The 25,894-nt window shown below is 35.7% G+C and overlaps 1 long non-coding RNA gene across 1 annotated transcript; it reads left to right on the forward strand.

Annotated features, from left to right (window-relative positions):
• Nucleotides 1–474: 474 nt before the first annotated feature.
• On the forward strand, nt 475–25,894 carry LOC126935003 (uncharacterized). Its single transcript, XR_007719189.1, has 3 exons — nt 475–564; nt 18,723–18,864; nt 25,779–25,894. It is a non-coding gene; the product is annotated as an uncharacterized LOC126935003 (long non-coding RNA).

Below are 25,894 nucleotides of genomic sequence, written 5' to 3' on the forward strand. Positions count from 1 at the left end.
TCTACATACACACACACAGAATTGGAATTAACTGCATTCTTCTGACTTAAAGATATAGAAATCTTAAGCCAGACTGATATGATTCTCCTGCACCCTTCAGTTTTATTAGTCAAAGGCTACCAGAATACATTTTTTTTTCAAATTGAATTATCTACTTAAAAACAAATGTAATATGGATATATTTTGTGTTCATTATTGCTTTCTAACCCCCTTTGGAATTAATAAAGGATGGTACAAACACAGTCTTTACTTTTCCATTCTTTGTCATGTAGGATTTATGTATCTCAATTGCTAGGATTCAGAGAACTCAAGAATTCACCTATATGTGTTCATACAGGGCTAATATAGGGCTAATCTTCCTCCTTTAGGAAACTAAATATGGTGGTGAGACTTCTAAAGAAAAGTGTGCTCTTTCTCCCTCCCCCTGATTCCAGGGAGTTCTCATTGTTTGGTGTAAGGTCTTGGTTGTTATGGTGACTGTAGTGGGCTGAATTTGAAGTGAATTAGAGAAAATATTTCACAGATGAAGAGAAGTCTTGGCCTATGCATCATTCAGTGAGAAGTGTAAGTGTATAAAATAGGCTTGGAAACATTCTAATGATCGTGTTCACCATGACAGTAGATTAGAATAAAATTGGTTTATTTGTTGCGATAACAAAGGAATCAAACTCTCCATGCCTAAGAATAACATTATATATTTTCTCATATAATGTTTAGCTCTGTTTACTATAGTTTCTTGAAGGCACAGACATATAGAGCCTCCATCGACTTATTATATTGCTGTGTCTCCAGTAAGTTTCAGTATTTATAATGGTAGGGGAAAGGACATAGAGAAGCACACACCAGATCTCACATAATTCACCTTAGAAATGGTACAAATCATTACTGCTAGTATTTCATTGGCCAAAAAATTACATAATCAAGAAAATATAATCTCCTTATGGATCTGGCTAAAGAAAATAACTGAAAATAGTGGAGGGTACTATATACCTACTACAGTGTTAGGAAAATAAATATGTTTGCCTTCAAGTTCCCCACCATATTACATATTTTCTCTTAGTTTTATTTTATTTTATTTTGAGATGGAGCCTGGCTCTGTCGCCCAGACTGGAGTGCAGTCGCACAATCTCAGCTCACTGCAAGCTCCGCCTCCTGGGTTCATACCATTCTCCTGCTTCAGTCTACCCAGTAGCTGGGACTACAGTCACCCGCCACCATGCCCGGTTAATTTTTTGTATTTTTAGTAGAGATGGGGTTTCACCGTGTTAGCCAGGATGGTCTTAATCTCCTGACGTCATGATCCGCCTGCCTCGGCCTCTAAAAGTGCTGCCATTATAGGCATGAGCCACCACGCCCGGCCAAGAGTGGTATCTTTTTAAATTTTATTTATTTTTTTAGAGGGACAGGGTCTCACTCTGTTGTCCAAGAATTTCTTGGGATCTGACCTCATATCGAGAGAAGGCTTACTGTAATTTGATTTGATTCATCATTTTATATCCTTCCTTTCTGTTTCTCTTCATTTTAGGAATGGCCCAAGTATTAGGAAGCATCTTTGTCATGTTCCTAATTTTGAATGTAATTATTTGTGAAATATCAAAATAATTTTGAATGTAATTTTTTTGATATTTCACAAATAATTACATTTACTGAGATATTCATCATGACTCTAGCTAGATTGTTTGAGTTTTTTACATTTATTCCACTTATTTCTATGTATTAGAAATTTTATTTCTACCAAACTATTTTGCACTTATTTTGTTCTATTTTTTTTGCTTTTTAGGGGGATGCTAATTAGGATGTTTCTTTTACTTCTTTGAGTGTTCTTTCTACTCCAACCTTTTTGGCTGAAAATCATAAATGTTGATTTGCTCAAAATTCTGTTGGTTGGTAATTTGGACTGATCTCAGCTCCATGTGGTATCAGTTAAGCTCACTTCTATAAATTAGATATTTTCTGTCATTTGCAAGCAATAATTTCTATCTTCTAGAAGAATAGTGAGACTGCAATATTATAGTTGCAAGAGGATAAAATCCTATCCCATATTAGTTTTTCAACCTGGTATAGGAACTATGAAAACAGCAAAAATCTGTTATAAAAGAATAGACATAGGTTGACTCTCAAATATAAATGTTAGCAGTTGTTTATTTAACTATTCTGTTGGATCAAAAGTTCCTAATAGCCTGTACTACACTTCTTGTAATGTCTACTGCTTTGTTCAGTAACTTCCATCAGTTTTTGAACAGATGAGTCTAACCACAGTCCAAGCCTATGCACTCCAGATTTTGCCTGACTGATCCACTTTAAGATCCAGTCTTCATGAACACATTGCATCTAAAGCGGGCATCGTCTCTAAGTGAATTTTAGAAAACAAAAATATGTGAAGATGGAGACTGTCTTAAAATAAAACATGCTGGTGAAAATAGTAACTAAGGCAACAGCAGTAATGGGAGAACTGTTCAGTACAATCTACAGATGGCCATCTTAAATAAATATTCCAATTATTCTGCAACTGATTTGGCTAGAGCACATCCAGTGCAAATGAGTTGGCTGGTAAGGAGCTATTACACTGTTTCTGCCATAGTCCAGGTTGTTTTTTTTTTCATTATATCAACTCAAATCTAACAACTCTCCCATATATATATATATATATATATATATATACACACACACACACACACACACACACATATATACATATATACATACACACACACACACACATAAAAAATTCTGAATGGATTTCTAATTATATATATCTCTTATATATCTAATATCTAATATATAATATATAATAATGTATCTAATATATATCTATTATATATATTATATATATAATTCTGAATGGATTTATTACACATAGCAGTTTACTGATATTCTTTGTGTATATGTTCTTCTTTTCATCTGGATTTTGATGTCTATAAAGGCAAACAAAACATTTTATTCAACCTTAATATCTTTGCAGATAATAATAGCTGTTGGCAGAAAATTTATTGTAGCAAAAATCAAGAGATTAGGGATTAATGTGATCCCTGCTAAATTGCATGGGCATAGTCACCATATTTTTCACTGGGTCTCAGATTCTAATATAAAATTAGTATTAGTGATTTTACAATGATTAGGAAACATTCCTAATAATTTTCATATTATTCTTTAAAAAGTCATTTCACTTCAGCTGATGAATTAAATTATATAATATATCCCTTAGGTGTGGTCAGTTACCAGCTGGAATCTATTAAATACAACTCAGGGTTTTTAATTGATGGCAATTAGGATGTGTGTTGAACTGAAGAGATAGTATGGTTTAGGGATTAAGAAACTATGTTCAAGAGCCAGACTGACTGTTTAGCAAGTTAATGAATAATGTGTTGCCTCAATTTATTCATCTGTAAAAGGACAAAATAATATTTATTTCATCGTATTATTATGAAGATTAACCAAGAGTACTTCAAATGTGTCTGGCATATTAAAGGGCTCATTGCCTAGTGTTATCATTTGCCATTGTATGTTGTTGTGATTTGGGAAGACTTTTGGATGCTCGCTCGGATACATTTTCATTTATCTCAAAGCCAGGAAGAACTAGCAGCCTGCATCATCATGAGCTGACTCACAAAGTAATTGTTATTGAGAAAATTGTGGACTATCTAAGGAGAAAACAGGGTATAGCGCCATATTTAAGAGATATATTTGTATATATCAAATACAGGGTATAGCGCCATATTTAAGAGAAACTATTTCACATGTGGGGTGCTTCTTTGTTTTGTGTTGTGTTTTTATTAACTTTAAGATAAAATACAATATTTTAGAAATGACATTATCCATGGAGTCGTCATTAAGAAGTTCTACAAAATAACTATTTTAAACAATTTAGTAAAATTAAACTTTCATTTTTACTCAGTGAAAGCAACCTAACCTGGAAGATTCAAGATGAATTGTGTCTTTCCTGAGTTTATGAGCTTGATTCTTGATTTTAATTGAGTCAATTCAGTGTTTGCTGCTTCCTTTTGACTTTTACTTGTACACCAAATAAAAGTAGAGGAAGGCAATGCTTGCGTTGTCCATAAATTGGGGAAAGGACATCCTGTATCGCCTGGTGTTACCTGTTCATCCTGGACTCTTTTGAGATGTTACTCAGAAGGTTGTTACCATTGTTCAGTGTTGTCCTTGACTGATGTCAGTGGTCTAAGCGTCTTCTGCGTTTCAAATGCACATATTCTTTATATCAGATATAAACTATATTTAAACACAGCTCCTCGACTGGGGTAGAGGTAGGAAATAGGAGTAGAAGTACGCATAGGACACTTTCTCAGAAATCCAGACAGTTTTTAATCTAAACACATGCCTACTATTTCTCACTCTAGCAAGCAGCGGTGTAAGGTTTTTGAGTTGGAATTAGCTCTGTAACTCTTAACCTATAAATACTGGACCCTTTTTTCTTCCTATAGATTCTACAAAGTCTACAAAAGCCTGAAACTGAACTCTGTTATTTCTCTTTTTCATACTCTTAAACCTAGGCAGAAATAAAATAGTTCCTGCTGCTTAACTAATGATGGGAGATCTTGGAGTTAAAAAGAAGAATTGTCAAAATAAGAAGTTTGATCTAAAACAATTACTGCCTATAATATTCATAACTGCAAAATATTAGGCAAAATGTAAGTCTAGAAATGAAATATGTAGGTGAATTAAATGAGATTTTTTGATGAAATTTCTAACCATGTAGTTGAAGAAAATAGACCAGGTCAATTTCAGACAAAAGGGCAAAAGGTGAAGGTCCATGTGCATTGGATGTAATGGGGTCTGCTGGTCATCAGCAGATAGTATTTTTTGTTTTGTTTTGTTTTGCTTTTTTACTATTCTGTTATTCTTGATTGTTTGAAAATACATTTATTACTTTTTTAAGATTTAGGGGAAAAATTACCTTAATTTAGCAAGCCAATAATTAAATTGCACCAACATTGCCATTTATCTGCTTTTCCCCTACCCATTTACTACTAAGCCTGTAATATTAATTCAAAACTAGATCAATAGAGTCAGCACCATCATTTAATGCAGCTTTCCAGATGGTTTCCAAGACGTCTCTGGTTTGAATAATTCTTCTCTTCTCCTCATCCTTTTGGGCCTAAAATTATCATCAGATTGATTATAATACCATCTATGTGACTGTTAGACATTTTGAAAAATATAAATATCCTGATAGTGTTTTCATTTTTTCCTTTCAAGGAAAAAGGAGGATAAAATGATCACAGGGAGATTAAGCTTTGTTACTGTACTGTAAGGCCTAAAACTAAGGCTCAATAGTGTATGTTGCTTTTCCATCTGGAGAAATAAGGATGACCTCAAATTGCCTACCCTGAAAATTCTCTCTTCATTCTGTTCCTGTAAATAAGGTACCCTAGCCAAACAACCCTTTTTCTCAAATGGAGGAGGTATAGTTCCTGCTCATCCCTGAAAGGGTTCCCTTCCAGCCTGAGAAATTATTCAAATATGACAATAATACACTCTCATAAAAACCAGGGACACCTCAGTCTCTTAATACTACATAGCCTGTTTCCTACAGCCCATGGTTGCTCACATTGTTCCCTAGTGCAAGCCTTGTATATGCCTGGCCTATGGTGTCTTCCTCCTCCTGGCTGTGAAAATGTATAATCAGTGAACTTCCCTATTAGTCTGTTTCACGCTACTGATAAAGACATACCAGAGAATGGGAAGAAAAAGAGGTTTAATTGGACTTATATTTCCAAATGCCTGGGGAGACCTCAGAATCATGGCGGGAGTTGAAAGGCACTTCGTACATGGTGGTGGCAAGAAAAGATGAGGGATATGCAAAAGCAGAAACCCCTGATAAAACCATCAGATCTTGTGGAACTTATTCACTACCACGAGAACCATATAGGGGAAACTACCCTCATGATTCAAATTATCTCCCACTGGGTTCCCCTCCCCACAACACATGGGAATTATGGGAGTACAATTCAAGATGAGATTTGGGTGGGGACACAGAGCCAACCCACATCAACTTCTGTGAATCTTTATCTGTCCACTCAGGTGTTATGTGTTTGTCTATCTTCATAAACCTAAGGAAAGAGGTTCTCACCAAAAATGTAAATAGAAGGTGATTAAAATAATTTATTAATTTACTCAAAAATCTATTGGTTCAGTGGTTCCAATTGGTCAGGGATTGAGCCAGGATTTTCGCTGATGTTAATATTTAATCATCCTAACAACCCTCCAGTATTGCTGTTATCTTCATTTTACAAGTAAGGAAACCTCTCTGTGATTCAGAGAGATTAAGCCATTGCCCAAATTTACAGAGAAAGTAATATTTGAACCCAGGTCTTATTCTAAATCTCACACTATTGTCACCACCTTCCATTGTTTTGTTAAAGGTGAATCTATTCTGTGTAAATATACAAGACAACATGCTATAAAAAATTTTTTTCAGGAAATAGGAAAATATTCATAAAATGGACAAGCAACTTTTTCCCTAGTTTATCATTTTTCATTGACAATGTTAAATAAAAAATGCCCTAAATCACATATTAAGGTTAATAATAGGCCGGGCGCGGTGGCTCAAGCCTGTAATCCCAGCACTTTGGGAGGCCGAGATGGGCGGATCACGAGGTCAGGAGATCGGACCATGCTGGCTAACACGGTGAAACCCCGTCTCTACTAAAAAATACAAAAAATTAGCCGGGCGAGGTGGTGGGCGCCTGTAGTCCCAGCTACTTGGGAGGCTGAGGCAGGAGAATGGCATGAACTCAGGAGGCGGAGCTTGCAGTGAGCTGAGATCCGGCCACTGCACTCCAGCCTGGGTGACAGAGCAAGACTCTGTCTCAAAAAAAAAAAAAAAGGTTAATAATAAAAGTGGAATGAAGCTGGAACAATATTTGAAATGTGTGAAATCCATTAGTGTGGTTGTTTTGTGCTAGAAAGGGTTCAAAAATGGGCCTAAAACACTGGGACTTCACTTTTGGTCTTGGGCTTTCTTTCACCAAACTTCTTGAGCTTCTCTGTAATAAACTTATTTAAGTTGTCCTCATTTATGTTCTTTTAAACATGACTACTCCCCAGAAAGTCTGAGTGGATGCACCAGAGGATGGATCCTAAAGAGACTTGGGAGTCTGCCTGAGGTTTACAAACTAATTGATCTGAAGGTCCAAATACTTTATCCTAATGATTCTGTTTTTCATATAAATGCTGTGAGCTCATTCTATTCTCTTCTATCAGTTTATTTTAAATACCTCATATAAATGGATTCATGCAGTATTTTCCTTCTGTGACTGATTCACTTCATTTAGCATAGTGTTCTGCAGGTTCATTCCTGTTGTCACAAATGGGAGGATTTTTCTCTTTTATAAGGTTGAATAATATTCCATTGTATTTACACACACCAGGTTTTCTTTCTCCCTTTATATGAAGATGGGCATTTGGGCTGTTTTCATATCTTGAATATTGTGAATAATGCTCAATGAACATAGGGGGTAAATATCTCTTCAATATCCTGATTCCAATTATTTTAGATTTATACCCCAAAGTAGTATTGGACCATATGATATTTCTATGTTCAATTATTTGAGGCACATTTGTACTGTCTTCCATAGCGCCTACACCATTCTACATTCCCCTCAACAGTGTATATCAAGGTTTTGATTTCTCCACACGCTCACCAACACTTATCTCTTATCTTCTTGGTAATAGTCACGCTAACAGGTAGGAGGTGATATCTCATTGTGGCTTTAATTTGCATTTCACTGATGGATAATGATGTTGAACAGCCTCTCATATACTTGTTGGACATTTGTATGTCTTTTCTTGGGATGGAGTTTCATTCTTGTTGCCCAGGCTGGAGTGCAATGGCACGGTCTCAGCTCACTGCAACCTCCGCCTCCCAGGTTCATGATTCTCCTACTTCAGCCTCCAGAGTAGCTGGTATTACAGGTGCCTGCCACCATGCCCAGCTAATTTTCATATTTTTAGTAGAGACAGGGTTTCACCATGTTGGCCAGGCTGGTCTTGAACTCCTTGCCTCAGGTGATCCTCCTGCCTTGACCTCCCAAAGTGCTGCAATTACAGGCATGAGTCACCGTGCCCAACCTTATGTGTCTTTTTTAGAGAAATTTCTATTCACATCCTTTGCCCCGTTTTTAAAAAGCAGAGTTTCTTGGTTTTACGGTTTTTTGTTTGTTTGTTTTGCTATTGAGTCATGGGAGTTTATTATATATTTTAAATAATAACCCCTTATCAAATAGATGGTTTGCAAATATGTTTTCCCATTCTGTAGATTGCTTTTTCAATGTATTGATTGCTGTGCAGGAGCTTTTTAGTTGGGTGTAGTCGTACTTGTCTATTTTTGGTTTTTTTGCCTGTGCTTTTGGTGTAAAATCTAAGAAATCATTGCCAAGACCAATGTCAACAAGCCTTTCCACTTTTATGAGGTACTTAAAATAGTCAAACTCATAGAGGGAGCAAATAAAATGGTGGTTGCCAAGAGCTGGGGAGAGAAGAAAATAGGAAATTGCTACATAGTGGGTATAAAGTTTCAGTTATGCAAGATGAATAAGTTCTAGAAATCTGCTACACAACATCATACCTATAGCTAGTATGGTGTTGTGTGCTTTAAAATATAAGAGGATAGACCTCACGTTAGGTGTTCTAACCACAAAAGCAAAATTCAAGAAAAGTACACACACACACACACACACGCGTGCGCGCACGCGCGCATGCGAACACAGGGAAATTTTTGGAGGTGATGCATAGGTTTAGTACCTTGATTATGGTGTTCGTAGCGCAAATGTAGACATAAGTACAAACTTATAAAAATGTATACATTAAATATAAGCATTTGTGAACATCAGTTCTATTTCAGTAAAGTAATAAAAATATCACAGGAATCTATATCTATCTCCAATACTCTTTCCTCACAAAAAGAAAACTAAATGGGGACATGATCTGGGAAGATTCTATTTACACAGACACTTCTAATTAAGGATGTACTTAACACCACAATTCACTTCCTAATTTCAACTTCTCTCATGACTCATGATCGCAGTTATAATGTATTGAGAGTATGTGTGACAGACACTTGCTATACATTACTTGCTATACATACATCACTGTGTTTCTGCATGTAATTATGTTCTCACAATAATTATTTCCACTTATCAATGAATTTGTCAATGCTTAGACATACAAAATATATTTATGTCATGTGATTAATAAATGGAAAAAGTCAGGAGTCAAAATCAGGTCCAATTCTGCAACCTATACTTGACTCACTTGGCTGGACTGAATGATTTGGAATCACCACAATTTGCTTTGAAGGCAAAACCTGCTCGCGCACAAATTTTTTGGTGGAGGCAGGTCTTTTCACTGGCTTGCCTGCTAAAGCAAGTACTTCGGAAGCTAAAGTACTTGCTTCCTAAAAATATACTGTTGATTGTTCGTAGCTTCAGAGAAAATCATTTTTCCATAAAATGCCCATTATACTGTGTCAATGAACATGATAACGTACATAATTTACCTTGGGCGAGTATGTAATTAGAAAATTAACCTTTTACTCTTCTCCCGTTAATCAGTTACAGAAAATGATAGAAGAATAACACATTAACAACCATGTCCACTGTGCTATTGTGCTTTCAATTTCTAAGTTACTAGATAGAAAGAAAATGCTTAAAGACAAGAGCCTAAATATGTTAAGGAGAGATGGCATTTTGCACATATATGGTGACTTATTCCCCGTGTTTTCCATATTCCTTCAAATTTTAATAGTTTCTTTAATTGGAGGCAGCATTTTACTCAAATGAGATAGGAAATTCAGGATTCTATTCTTTACCTTTAAAATAATCCTTACTTTTCAGAAAGCATGACATTTGTATAAGGTTTATGTGTGCTTTCATGAAAGGGTCGGAAACATGTAAAGTGAGTGTGCTGTGTCCTGAGAAATAGGAACCAGCAGCTCCACTGTCAAATCCTATCCTCCCTCTACAGATGTGGACTTGCTTTCTTACCTTTGAGAAAAGCTTAATTATCTAAACGACAGAATGTGGAGTCATTCTCATGAAATTGAAAGATTTGAATGCCTCTAACTCTGGAACTCACAGATGATCGGCAGCATTCTCTTTGTGTTTTGAAATCACAGGGTTACGGCTTTGATTTTAGGCAGATCATTTGTGATACTTCATTTCTCAGAGACCCGACAATGTGTGAGAAGGTAGAAAAATCTGAGATATATTAAAATTGTATATGCTAGAGGGGGAGGCATTGAATCAGTGGACTTGGCCAAGTTTTACTGGCTGACTGGTTTTTAGCACATTAGTTAAGTTCTGAGAGCCTTATTTGTTCTCTTTGCAAAATGGGGCTTTTATTTTTCTTGGTTCCTCAAAGAATTTCTAAACAGAAGAATTTGGATTAAAAAATATATGCCAAACATTATAAGTGTATGAAATACGAAATGTTATTTCTATCTGCTGATAACTTTAAGTGGATAAATTTTTATTTCTATAGCAAACCCAAGGTAAAGGCAGGATTCTATGTGTCCTTAGTCTCAAATTCTCCATAAATATAACTTCCATACTCTAAAAATGTCCTGTATTTCCTTAGTACAGGGGTCATTCATGTATCACCTGTGACCTTGAAACCTTTACCTTTCAACCTCTTGCCTTATCCCCATCTGTGGTAGGCTAGTTAATTCCCCTTAAAAGATCTGTTATCTCCTAATGCCCTTGAATTATACATTTCACCCCATATTTATTTATTTATTTATTTTGAGACAGAGTTTCGCTCTGTTGCCCAGGCTGGAGTACAGTGGCCGGATCTCGGCTCACTGCAAGCTCCGCCTCCCGGGTTCACACCATTCTCCTGCCTCAGCCTCCCCAGTAGCTGGGACTACAGGCGCCCGCCACCACGCCCAGCTAATTTTTTTGTGTTGTTAGTAGAGAGGGGGTTTCACCGTGTTAGCCAGGATGGTCTCGATCTCCTGACCTCGTGATCCACGTGCCTCGGCCTCCCAAAGTGCTGGGATTACACGCGTGAGCCATTTCACCCTATATTTAGAAAAGGTCTTTGCAGATGTGATTTAAGAATCTTGAGATGGGGCAATTCTGCGTTATCAAGTAGGGCCTTAATGCAATCATAAGGTCCTTGTAAGGGAATTTGATGCAGGCAGAAGTGAAGAAGCAATGTGACCACTTAGACAGGGGAGGGAATTACAGGGCCACAAGTCAAGGAATGATGGCAGCCACCAGCTGCTGGGAAAAGCAGGGATCAGATTCTTCCCTAAAGGATTCAAGAGGCGTGTGGTACTGTGAATATCTTGATATCTGCACAGTGTAACGATTTTACATTCTGGCCTTTAGAGTGTTAAGAGAATAAATGTGTGATTTATTAAGTCACCAAGTTTGCCATAATTTGTACCGGCAGCCATAGGAAATGACGACAGTGCCCCTACCATCAGAACAAAGAAAATTCTAGCCCAAATCCGGAATGACTGTGCAGCCTCTTTCCAAATACCTAACTTACTCCTCACCCATCTTCTTTACTGCCCCTTTCTAGCTCTTGAGCATTCATCTTAAGACTTTGCAAAATTCAATATTATCTTCCCAATGAGAAACTGTGGGATGCATTATCTTCTCTCATGAATGCTTATTTGCTTGCATCCTAGGTCATTTATGACACAAAAGGAACACTTTTAGATGATAAAGATTGTTGGAGTTAAATGAGTTGTAAAATATGAAGTGGAGTCTCCCAAGTGGAATGATTTAGCTAAATTTATCTTTGATGGTTTGAGGATAGATCTGAAATTTTTTTATTGAGATTCTTTCATTTTCCTTTCTACAGTGAATTGTCATACATTATGTGTCTTAGCAGATTCTCGTAAGACATGTTGAATGGAAAGATGAAGTTTTCTATCTACTCAGATTTTCCTTTCCACTCCTTTCAACCCATGCTGTTGGCTTAAAAACACTTTCACTGGAAATTTAGTGCCTCTGTTTTTACTCTGAAACAAAACAAAACAACTTTAAACTAAAAGAAACTCTTAATGCTATAGTGTTAAGAAAATCAATGAGACTTCTTGAAAGGTGACATATATATTTTATACATATTATATATTTGTATATATTTTATACATTATATATGTAAATTTATATATTTATACACACGTATGTGTGTGCGCATGACTTAAAAAACAGAAATTTATTTTCTTATACTTCTGGAGGCTAGAAGTCTAAGGTCAAGGTGTCCATAGGATTGGTGGCTGGTGAGGTCTCTCTCCTTGGCTTACAGTTGGCTGCCATCTCACTGTGTCATAATATATATTCTTCAATAGATTTTAATAGAAGTATGGTAAGAAAAAATAATTTTGTTCACATTTCTAAATTTTTCACTGTTGTCTGCAAGATTTTTCTTTTCTATATATAGGCTAATATGCTGCTATTTCTGCCACTTTTTAGGATTAATTAACCACAATTGATAGGAGTGAATTTACCCAGTTGGCAATGTCTTAAAAACTATAGCGAAAAAGGCTATTTTCAATTAGTATATATTGAATTAAAGAGCTGTTCATCAGAGATCGTCAGTGAATGAGAAACATCTGTATGTGCAGCTAGGTCGTTGAGCTATCCCCTAATATCCAGTGTCTAAGAGAGAAATATTTCTTTATGGCTTTAATGTATTGTGTACTAAGTACAAATAAATACTCAGAGTTTTATGTCTAAGACCACAAAATGATTTTAAAAATAATGCCACTAAACATAATGCAAAATAAATTGCTAAAACAGGTAACAGGGAAAAAATTATCAATTAAGTGAAAAGAAGAATTATTTATGGCTTTAACTAGCACATTAATACAGATCTCTATCATACTGGTATATTTCTTTTTCTTTCTCTTTTTTTTTTGAGACGGAGTCTTGGTCTGTTGCCCAGGCTGGAGTGCAGTGGTGTAATCTCGGCTCACTGCAACCTCCGCCACCCAGATTCAAGCAATTCTCCTGTGTCAGTAGCTGGGACTCGCAGGTACATGCCACCATGCCTGGCTAATTTTTATATTTTTAGTAAAGATGGGATTTCACCATATTGGTCAGGCTGGTCTCGAACTCCTGACCTCAGGTGATCCACCCGCCTCAGCCTCCCAAAGTGCTGGGATTATAGGCATGAGCCACCGAGCCCAGCCCACATACTGGTATATTTCTAATGCTTATCTCTACAGCCATTTATCTTTTAGCCTTTGCCCCCATTCTTTTACGTATTTACTATATTACTGTGCATGCTTGTATGTGAGTGTGTGTTTTAATTAGTAAGTCAAATGAAGGAGTAAGTTAGAAAATTCTAGACTGGGGATAATATAGGCAAAAATAAGAAAAACAGATGGCCTAGCAAAAAATTAAAGGAGGTTGCACAAAGAAAGACTAACACATTCAATATTAAGCTATTTCAGTGAATGAAATGAAAGATTTTGAAGCCTGTTTTTGATCTGGGTACTGATGATAAATGTATACTCCTTAAAAAAATACATTATCTGGTATCCCTGTAACTAGTGCACTTTACTGAACATGATGCAAATTTTAAAATTTCACTTAGAAGTGTGAAATAAAGTGCCCAAGACATTGATGAAGAAAGAGGGAAAAACTTAAAAATAAGAGTATTGGGAAATATTGAAATCCTATTTTTCTCATATTTTTGAGAACTTGCCCTTTTTAAAGAAAAACATTTTACATTTGATTTAACTCAGCTGCTAATATAGTTCGGTTTGTTAGACATATGTTATTGCTTTGGGTCAGTTACAATTAATATACCGTTCTATGAACAATGAGTTTACATGTCACTATATTCATATTTTTTAATTCTGAACAAATGTTAAAGTTTAGAAGTTTAAACTGTCAAGAGTTCATTTCAAAAGCACCCTTCAATTATGTAGGCAACAAAAGATGCATTTTATACTTTCCTTATATAAAAAGTTTGGAACAACAAAGGCATTATTTTCCTAGCATTAAGTAACTTTAAGTAAAGCCAAGGTCTTTTATTAAAATTAAAAAAAAAAAAAAGGATTGAGGGCTTACGGTAGGGTTTCCAAAGAACAGTTTCCAGAAAAATGTTGAGAAATTTTGTATTGAGAAGAAGAAGTATTTTATTAGTGTTGGTATACTCCTGCATTCACATTTCCACTTGGTTTTACATATTTAAAAATGTGAACACTTCCCTAAATAACAGAGGTCAAATTATAAAGTATATATTCTGCTTAATGTTCACAATCTTGAGAATGCACATTTTATATGGAAATTTGGAGTTAGGAGTTTCTAGTCCTACAGGGAGTTAAGGCAAAGAATATTCAAAGACACAGAAATATTCAAAGGTATGGTAAGATTTTTCAAGATCTTTTTCTTAAGAAAAAAATTTCAGTATTGCACCTGATGTCTTAGTGTTAGCTGTCAGTCATTGCGGAGATATTTAAGGTCAAATATTGAATAATGGGATGTGGGAGAGGGTGGATAACTTATGTCTTGGATGAAAGTAGAAAAAAATAAATGGAAAAATGGGAGTATGCTTCCATTAGAAAAAATAGATGAAAGCATTTCCATGAATAGGTTAGTATAATAATCATCATTGGAGAGCTGCAAGTACATAATGGGAAGGATGTGGAGAAAATGAGAACATCCTCATTTTTGGAGAAATGTTGGTGGACAAATTAGAAAAAAATATAGACCTAAATTGGGGCTCTAGTACTTGAGGTTTTCTTCCTTTGGGAAGAATTCAGGTTCATATCAGCCTTTGTATTACTGTAAAAGAAAATAATAAATCAGTTACACCACAGATATTGGTTCAGAAGTTTCTAGACTTACTAGGTATACAGATTTCCCTCCCATTCAGTGGCTGTTAAATTTAACTGGTAATTTACATGAAAAAATATTGTAGCAACTCTCAACCTTATTTTATTTTATTTCAGTAGCTTTTGGGGAACAGGAGGTTTTTGGTTGCATGAATATGTTCTTTAGTGATGATTCCTGAATTTGGTGCACCCATCACCTGAGCAGTGTACACTGTAACCAATGTGTAGTCTTTTATCCCTAACCCCACTCCTACCCTTCCTCCCGGTACCCCAGAGTACATTATATCATTTTTATGCCTTTGCATCCTTATAGCTCCCACTTATAAATGAGAACATGCAATGTTTAATTTTCCATTCTTGAGTTACTTCACTTAGAATAACGGTCTCCAACTCCAACCAGGTTACTTCACATGCCATTATTTCAGTCCTTTTATTGCTGAGTAGTATTCCATGGTGAAGATATATGTATATATACACATACACATATATATACACACACATATATATGATATATATACATATATATCACATTTTCTTTAGCCACTCATTGGTCACTGGGCATTTAGGCTACTTCCATATTTTTGCAACTGTGAATTGTGCTGCTATGAACATGCATGTGGAAGTGTCCTTTTTATATAATGACTTATTTTCCTCTGGGTAGATACCCAGTATTTTGATTGCTTGATTGAATGGTAGTTCTACTTTTAGTTCTTTAAGGAATCTCCATACTGTTTTCCATTGTGGTTGTGCTAGTTTACATTGCCAGCGGTAGTAAAAAAGTGTTCCCTTTTCACCACACCCACATCTATTTTTTTTGATATTATTTTAATCATAGACATTCTTGGAGGAGACGGTGGTATCTCACTGAGATTTTAATTTGCATTTCCCCAGTCATTAGTGATCTTGAGCATTTATTCATATGTTTGTTGGGCATTTGTATATCTTCTTTTGAGGAATGTCTATTCACGTCCTGTGCCCATTTTTATATGGGGTTATTGTTTTATTCTTGCTTATTTGAGTTTCTTGAAGATTCTGATATTAGTGTTTTGTCAGATGCTTAGTTTGTTACTATTTTCTCTCACTTTGTGGGTTGTCTGTTTAGTCTGTTGATTATTATTATTTTTCTTCCTATGCAGAAGCTTTTTTTTTTTTGCTTCCCTTTTAAAACATAAATTCCAATTTCAGATCTCTCTCTCAAGGACAGAGTTCCACAGATCTTGAGCACCTAGGTCAATGCCACCAGTCTCTTTGCTAAAGCATAGCAACAGTGACCTTTGCTCCATTTCCCAATAAATTCTTCATCTCCATCTGAGTGTACCTCAGCCTGGACTTTATTGTTCACATTATTATCAGTATTTTGGTTAAAACCATTCAAAAAGTCTACAGGAATTTCCAAACTTTCTTACATCTTCCTGTCTTCATCTGAGCCCTCCAAACTGTTTCAACCTCTACCTGTTACCTAGTTCCAAAGTTGCATCCATATTTTTAGATTGTCTTTATAGCAGTGCCCCACTCTCTACAGCACAACTTTCTTGTATTAGTTTTGTTTTCACACTGCTATAAAGAAATACCCTAGACTGGGTAATTTGAGGAGGAAAAATGTTTAATTGGCTCACAGTTCCACATAACTGAGGAAGCCTCAGGAAACTTACAATCATGACAGAAGCCTAAGGGGAAGCAAGGTATATCTTACATGGTGGCAGGTGAGATTCAGACATTGAGAAAGAGCGAGAGAGAGACAGAGTGAGAAAGCACAGAAAACTGCCACTTATAAAACCATCAGATCTCATAAGAGCTCATTCACAATCATGAGAACAGTATGGGGGAACCTGCTTCCATGATCCAATCACCTCCCACTAGGTTCCTCCTTCAATACATGAGGATTACAGTTTGAGATGAGATTTGGGTGGGGACACAGAGCCAAACTCTATCAGATGGCTTTTTTTTCATTGAGGTATATCCCTTCTATGCCAATTTTGCTGAGGGGTTTTTTGTTTTTTTTTTTTTTTTTTTTTTTTAATCATAAAGGGATGCTGGATTTTGTCAAATGTTTTTTCTGTGTCTACTGAGATGATATGTTTTCTGTCTAACTTATTTTTAATCATAGGCCTTTACTCAATAAGATTAATTTTGTCAGAATTAGCTCAGACACTATGAAAGTAGATAGTCTCAAAGCACACAGCGAAGGATTTAACTAGTCTGGGAAGTGAGAACATGGCAGAAGTCACAGTTAAGCAGAGCCTTGAGGAATGATGTACTACCAAGTAAAACTGAGTGTGCTTTAGAGGAGGGTGAATAGTGCTCCACCCAGAGGCAAAAGCACATGAAAAGGTTGACTAGGTGTATCAGCATATTAGTGCATTAGAAAAAGAGTGACACATTTGGGAGAAACTGAAGGAAACACAGTGGTGCCAGGAAGCAGGTGGCAGCACCATTTGATGTAAAAGCAGAGAATCAGAAAATAAAGTCTTATATTTTTTCTTAAAAAAAAAAAGGCTTTATTCTAAATACAATAGAAAGGCTTTGGAGTAAACAGATGATAATGTCTGTGTTTTTGAATTTTTACTGGCTGCAATAAAAAAAGTGGGTTGGAAGGTGATTCATGCAAAGCTATTGAGTAGTCCAGATGAGAGATGATAGTGGTTTGGCCTGCAACGGGGAAACTTGGATGAATAAAATGTAGTACATTCAAGAGGGACTTAGTAAAGTTTTACTACTGTATTATATAACTTGAGTGAGAAAGTAGTTGAATAGCTCATAGCTTTCTGGTTTCTGTATCTGATTATATAATTCAACCGTACAAGAGATGCTGACATTGGAATAATATCACATTTGATATGTAAGCCTATTGATTAAGTTTGAGGATAATGACATCAACATATCTTTGAAATATCTAAGTATAGATGAAAAATAAGTGGAATAGAGGAGAGGTTTTGTTTACCATACACCATAAAATGAATGATATTTAAAGCCAACAATGTATGACGTTGCTTACAGTGTGAGAAGAAGAGAGAGCCTAGGCCTGAGCTTTGAGGAATTTTAACCAGAAAAATAGCAGAGAGGAAAAAAAAACAGTATTGGTCATTGATTGCAAACTATGAGTCTTTCTAAAATAGTTTACAATCTTGAATGCTACTGAGAACTCCAAAAGCTAAGGATTGAAAAATGTTTAACTACATTTAGAGAGGACTCTTTGAACAGATTAACTGAGTCCACAGAGCTTGGTCTTCTACACGAGATGGAGATGAGATAACAAAGACAGTGCAGATAATGTTTCACAAAGGTTAACTAGAAACGGAGAGAGAAGTGTAGTAGTGATTGAGCAGAAAGTGGGGCGAAGGGATGCTTTATGAGAAAGGATAAACGTTGAGAAAGGTTAAACATGTAAAGAAGCATGAATAATCAATGCTGTAAAGGTCATGAAGAGGTAGAGAATGGAATCCAAGCAACAGAGATGGATCTTAGATAGGAAAAGATAACCTACTGAAATAAACTAGGCAATTGGAGAAGTCAAGATTTTTAAAGGAGTTGTAAAAGTCTGAAATACCTGTGGAATGTGATAGAGCAAACAGATCAGAGAAATATAGATCAAATTTTGGGTCATGTTGAGATTGCATTTGTGCTTGGTAATCATAAATCTAAAGTGGAACCAATCTGCACTTTTGTGTGACCTTTTCCAATAGGGCACAGTTATCTTAGTTCTGAATGTAATAGATGGGAAATGCAATAGATAGATTTATCTAGTTTGAGAGTTTTGCTAGATATGAAAAATAAAAAGAGAAGTAGGTGTGATAAACTATGCTACTGCCAAGTATAAAATTGAAATTATGGACTGTGGACTTTCTTTTGAATAAGGAGTAAAATAATGTCTCAAATAAGTGCGGCTGTTTCTACCTTTGTGCAGGTAAAGTTTGCAAAGACCTAAAAACTATGGTCAAATAAGTACAAAATCTCCCAACAAAAAGAGAAGTAAAGAATACCGAGGCGGTATCTACCATTGTGTTTACGTGAAAGATCTACACTGAGCTATCTCGAGGTTGCAGTGGGTAAGTAGGCTTACTTTCTCTGTTACTCTACTAATTTACTCTGTGTTCATTTTTCCAGTTGTTTGTTTATAAGAGCTCACAGAACCCTCAATTTGTCCGAGTTATTTCTGTCAAGCATTCGTAACAACACCTTTATAAGCATTAAAATTAAAAATAAAACCAAGGAAATTAAGAAAGCTATAACTTGGCTGGGTGAGGTGGCTCACGCCTGTAATCCCAGCACTTTGGGAGGCCGAGGCGGGTGGATCACGAGGTCAGGAGATCCTGGCTAACATGGTGGAACCCTGTCTCTACTAAAAATACAAAAAAATTAGCCAGGCATGGTGGCGGGCGCTGCGTCTGTAGTCCCAGCTACTCGGGAGGCTGAGGCAGGAGAATGGTGTGATCCCGGGAGGCGGAGCTTACAGTGAGCTGAGATCGCGCCACTGCACTCCAGCCTGGGCGAAAGAGCGAGACTCTGTGTCAAAAAAAAAAAAAAGCTAGAACTTATGCTCAAATATCTTGACCCTTAACATGGGTAATCATTCATAGCCTTAGTTGTCAATGACATAATATGTTGCAGATTCATGTGTTGCAGAAGATGAGCCAGACAAAGCACATCTAAATAAATTAATATTTAATATTACTTTAGGGGCTGTTATGCCTTGAGGTACAGTGTAGTTATTTGAAAATTAATTGTGGCATTCTAAATATTCTTCACATTTTTCTACCAAAAATACATTGCTAAATGCTATATAATTTAACTGTTTGTCCCTTTTGAAATTCATGTTAAAACTGAATCTCCATTTTAATAGTATCAAGAGGGTGGGAAATCTGACTACAGTAATGAAAGCTGGGAACTTTGGGAGGGAATTAGAATTAAATAAGTTTATGAGGGTGGGACATTAGTAGCTTTGTAAGAGGAGAATAAGACCGTGAACTATCACACTAAGTTCCCTAACCATGTGATGCCTATACTGCCTTGAGACTGAAGAGATGCCTTACTAGCAAAAGGTCCTTCACCAGGCATAACCCCTATACCATGTATTTTCCAGCCTTCAGAAAAGTAAGAAATAAGTTTCTTTACTTTAAATATTACCCAGTCCTAGTATTTAGTTATAGCAACAGACAACAGCATATGACATTAACAGACAAAATATTTCACATAATTTTAGGGAACCATTTATGAGATACTAAAAAGTCTTACATGAGGAATTACCAAGAATGATATCCTGAAATTTGGCAAATGAAATACATTAAACAAACATGACCACAGGGCACATTTCAAAATGATAATAAAGTTGTCATTGGTACATTTAGATCACATTTTGATCTCATCTGAAAAGACAGAAAGAAGAAGAAATATTAAATAAAAATACATACGCAAAGTTTTATAATGATTATTCCTGGTATTTCGTTGCTCTTGAAAGATACTAGTCAAATTTTAGTACTTTCAGTAAATAAGCAAGCCAAGAAACAAATAAATAAAATTTAAAGGAAGAAATTGTGAATAGCAGACCAATGCTTTGTTCAAACCCATACTTTTTCAAATATACACTATGGTGATATATATGTACAATGACAGTTCCACCAAGTAGGAAAAATGGGCCTTGAATTCAGTAAAAAAACTACTTCTAGCAGAATGCTTATGTTCATTAAAACAAAATTAATATGTTTTTAGTTTCTATAGGACTTATAAGCAAAAGATGGTGAAAAAGTGAAATTAATCGGTATAAAGGTAAACTTGATGGCATTTGGCCATAAGCAGTTGTATTGATTCCTAAGAGATGTAAACATTAATTGACAAAATTAAGAGAAAGGTCAAGGAAGACAATAAAAAAGTCTGAATAGTAAATAAAATGTAGAATATCATCGCACTCACACATGAGAAGAAAATGCACTTCTCACTCTTATAGAGTATTTTAGAATGTCATTTACTCTTCTATCTTTCTTCTTATCCTGTATAATTTATTATGTTTTGTTTGAGCTTTAGTCTAACATTTATCTAAATTTGAACTATCTTTTCATTGTAAAGAAAATAGTTCTACAATTAAAATCTCATAGGCATGAGATTAAAGAGTACCTTCCAAAAGGGTGGAAAAAAGGTATAAGCAGGAGTGTTTTTTTACAAAAGATATTTTAAATGGCAGTCAACTCCAACTCTGTCTACTTAATCAAATTTTTTTCTTAGACAAATTCAATATAGAGTTAAAATAGAAGAGCTAATTTATTCTCAGCTTAATAATCTCAGTTGACTTTTCATTAAAATTTAAAATTGAGTATCACATCAGAAAAGTCAGCTACAGTATGCATTTAGAGAAAGGTAACAGTCGCAAGATCAAGGTACCCATTGCCTACACATAACATGAATCCTATGTGAAGTATGAATACTCATCCACCAATGGTTTCATGTAATGTGCTTGTGTAAATAAAATCACTTCTTCTATGGGAATGCCATCAGCAAGATTTTAGAGTGAGAAGTCTTGGGCCCAACTAAGAAAGTTCAACTAGTAACTATCCATAAAATAGAACATCCTTTTAAAAACTCCAACCTCTGGAAATAATCCTGAGATACTCATATGGCATGCAGAATGAAACACAATCTGAATTTAGAAGGGTAGGAGGAATGGTTCTCTCTCCAAACAAGCAACTTCCTGCCCCAAGTCAACATAGTGCCAGACAGAGAGAGTTTCCTTAACTCAGTTTTTTTTCAGAGAGAAAGAAAAACAAAAACTGAATCCAGCTTCCCTAGCATTCTCAGATAGCCCAGTCAGGACTGACTTCACAGGGAATAGTGGTAAAATCAACATGGCTTGACTGCCTGATGAGTCAGGCAAAAACAAAGAGGACTAGCACACAGATCTTCGTGGCACCTCTGCTTTCCTGCCAGCTTCAGTACTTGATCAGAAATATCAGCCAATCTCATAACACACCTGCAAAGCTGAGATGGTGGCATTTTCGCATTTAGAAGTAGGATGGGAAGCACAATCTAGCTTAAGCTCCTAGACGGCTTTCCTCCCAACCCAGCCTCAGAACCGCCCCCCACCTCCCTTCCCAATGATCTCATCCAGGAAGAGAGACTTCTACCCTGTGGGTCTCAGATAAGTAAAGGGGCTATACTGACTTGACCCATGAAGGCAAGCAGCGGCCCCATACACCCAAAATGCCTGCTTAATGATCCTGCTTAGGAAGGAAGACTGCCGCCTCTGTGCATTTTGGAAAAATGGAGTTGCTAGTACTACTTCAACCAGGAAATCAAGCAGCCATTTGTCTCAGCCAAAGGCCAACCCCACAGCTCAACCCAGACAAGGGAGCAATCTCTAATTTCATACTTACAAAGGAGCATAGCCTCAGTTCATTTCCTTGCCTAACCTCAGAGCCCAATCTGCAGCCCTTGCCAAACTGCAGATAACAAAGAGTGAGATTATCCAGCCAGGGAATAAATCCTGTGACTGGCCTGACCAGAACCCTATGCAGTACTTAGCCAGCAACTTCACCTGAAAGCAGAGCCAGCCAGTGGTCTCACCAGTCAACAGACCTCAGCTAGTAGCCCCCGACAACATGAAAGCAATGGCAGCACCCCCAGCTCACTAGATAACTCACAGCAAGCACTGCCTCCATAATGTCATCATTAGCTGGCCCTTACATAATCATAGGCTAGATAAATAATGAAGCTCTATACCTGCCAAAGAGTATCTGTAAAGGCCAGAAGAAGGAGATGTCTCCTTAAATGCATAGACAACAACATAAGGACACAGGATTGCAAAGAATCAGGTAGTCATGATGCCCCCAAAGAAAACTAATAAACCTACAATAACAGACCCTCCAAAATGAAGATCTATGAAATGACTGATAAAGAATTCAGAATAATATTCATTAAAAAGTTAGGTAAATTAAAAAAAAATACCTATAGAAAATGTAATGAAATTTGAAAAACAATAAACACAAAGGTCAGATGAACAAAGGAACAGACAAAATAAAAGAACCAGAGAGATAAATAATACAAAGACTGAAATGAAAAACTTAATAGAAAGCTTCAATAGCAGACTCATGTAGTAGAAAGAATCAGTGAGTTAAAAAACAAAACATTTGAAATTATCCAGTCAGAACAGCAAAAAGACCAAACAATAAAAAAGAATAAAGGAAGCCTAATGAATTATGAGACTGAGGGAGGCTGAGGCCGGAGAATGGCGTGAACCCGGGAGGCGGAGCTTGTAGTGAGCTGAGATCCGGCCACTGCACTCCAGCCTGGGCAACAGAGCGAGACTCCGTCTCAAAAAAAAAAAAATAAATAAATAAAAATAAAATAAAATAAAATAAAAAAATAAAAAAAAAAACCAGAATATCCTTCAAACACGAAGAAAAAATAAAGACTTTCCAAGATAAAAGCTGAGGGATTTCTCAATATCAGACCTATCCTACAAGAAATACTCAAGGGATTATTTGAATCATAAAGAAAAGAACATTATGAGCAATAAATAATCACCAGAAGGTAGAAAATTAGGTGATAATAGTAAGTTCATATAAAATCACAGAATATTATAACACTGTAAATGTATTTGTAAATGACTCTTATCCAAATTAAAAAGACTAAATATGAGCCAATCAAAAATAATAAGTACAGGACAGGTGGGTTGGCTCACGCCTATAATCCCAGCACTTTGGGAGGCCAAGGCGAGCAGATCACGAGGTCAGGAGTCCCAGCTACTCCAGAAGCTGAGGCAGCAGGATGGCGTGAACCCAGGAGGCGAAGGTTGCAGTGAATCGAGATCGCGCCACTGCACTCCAGCCTGGGCAAAAGAGCAAGACTCCATCTCAAAAAAACAACAAAAACAAAACAAAAAACAAAAAAAAAAACAGTTCAACAACATTTAAGGACACAGTACAATAAAATATAAATAGAAACAAGAAAAAGTTTTGAAGTGGGGGGATGACGTTAAAGTGAGATTTTATGAATTTTCTTTTTGTTTGTTTATGCAATAGTGTTATTAGTTTAAAATAATGAATTATAAGATATTATCTGTAAGCCTCATGGTAACCTCGAATCAAAAAACATACAATGGCTACACTAAAAAGTAAAAAGAAACTAAATCATATCTCCACAGAAAATCACCTTCACTAGAGGAAGTCAGAAAGGGAAAAAAGAAGGAAGACTGAAAAACAACCAGGAAACAAATAACAAAATGTCAGGAATAAGTTCTTACTATCAGTGATAACATTGAATATAAATGGACTAAACTCTCCAGTCAAAAGACATAGACTGGCTGAATGGCAGAAAACAAAATGCATTGATCTGTTTCTTATAAGTAACACACTCCACCTATAGAAACACATAAACTGAAAATAAAGGGATGGAAAAAGATATTCTATGCCAATGGAAATAAAAAAGAAAAAAAAGCAGGAGTTGCTATACTTAACCGACTTCAAGACAAAAACCGTAAGGAGAGAGATAAAATAGATTTCAAGACAAAAGCTACAAGAAGAGACAAAGAAGGTCACTATATAATGATAAAGGGGTCAATTCAGCAAGAGGATATAACAGTTTTAAATATACATGCACCGATTACTGGACCACTCAGATATATAAAGGAAATATTAGAGCTAAAATGAGAGATAGGCCCCAACACAATAATAGCTGGATACTTCAACACTTCACTTTCAGCTTTGGACAGATCTCCATACAGAAAATCAACAAAGAAACATCAGACTTAAGCTGCACTATAGACCAAATGGATCTAATAGATATTTATAGAACATTTCATTCAACAGCTGCAGAATGCACGGGTCTTTTCCTCAGCACATTGATCATTCTCAAGGATAGACTATATGTAAATCACAAAATAAGTCTTAAAACATTCAAAACATTGAAATAATATCAAGCATCTTCTCTGACAACAATGGAATACAACTAGAAATTAATAACAGAGGAATTTTGGAAACTCTAAAAATATATGGAAATTAAACAATATGCTTCTGAATGACAGATGGACCAATGAAGAAATTAAGAAGGAAACTGAAAAATTTCTTGAAACAAATGATAATGGAAACACAACATATCCAGACCTATGAGATAAAGCAAAAGGAGTACTAAAAGGGAATTTTATAGCCATAAAGGATCAGAAAAGAGTAAAAACTTAAGATAACAATATAACAATGTTACAAAGAGTAAAACTTAAAATAAACAATGTAACAATGCATGTTAAAGAACTGGAAAAGCAAGAGCTAACCAAACCCAAAATTAGTAGAAAATAGAAATAATAAACATCAGAGTAGTAATACATGAAATTGAAGTAAATACAAAAGATCAATGTAACAAAAGTTGTTTTTTTTAAAATGTAATTAAAATTGACAAAACTTTATCTCAACTAAGTAAAAAAAAGACAAGATACAAATAAATAAAATCAGAAGTGTAAAAAGAGACATTACAAATGATACTGAAAAAAATTAAAAAATCATTAGTGACTACTATGAGCAACTATATCCCAGTAAATTGGAAAATCTGGAAGAAATGAAGAAATTCCTAGTCACAGACAACCTACCAAGATTGAACCAGAAAGAAATCCAAAACCTGAACAGACAAGTAACAAGTATAGAGATTGAAGTATAAAGATTGAAAGTACTAAAATGTCTCCCAGTAAAGAAAAGCCCAGAACAAGTGGTTTCAGTGATTGTCACAAGTGCAGGCTATGTTCTGTTTACACTTTCCCTTGTTATAGTTGACAATGTACAGTAAAACCTTTAGGCCAAGCATAAAATATTTAAGGAGGCAGCTTTAGGCTAAATTTGATTTAATAGTACCTAGTCTTCTAGTTCCTACTACTCCTTTACACCTATTGAAATTGCCTTGTTCTCTCACATTCTATAATTTTTATTCTTGGTAACTGTGCTTCCTCCACAGACTGTTAATCCTCATTATTTGTTTTCTTTATTAACAGGCTGACCAAATTGTGAGGAGAAATCCTAACACAGTGATTTTTTAGTTTACTAAAAATCCATTTGCAGTTCTAAGAGGATATTCTGTAAATCTTAGAGTGAAAACCAATTAAGTGTA

This window comes from Macaca thibetana, chromosome 14, assembly GCF_024542745.1.
Source record: "Macaca thibetana thibetana isolate TM-01 chromosome 14, ASM2454274v1, whole genome shotgun sequence".
In the NCBI taxonomy this organism is placed as follows: Eukaryota; Metazoa; Chordata; class Mammalia; order Primates; family Cercopithecidae; genus Macaca; species Macaca thibetana.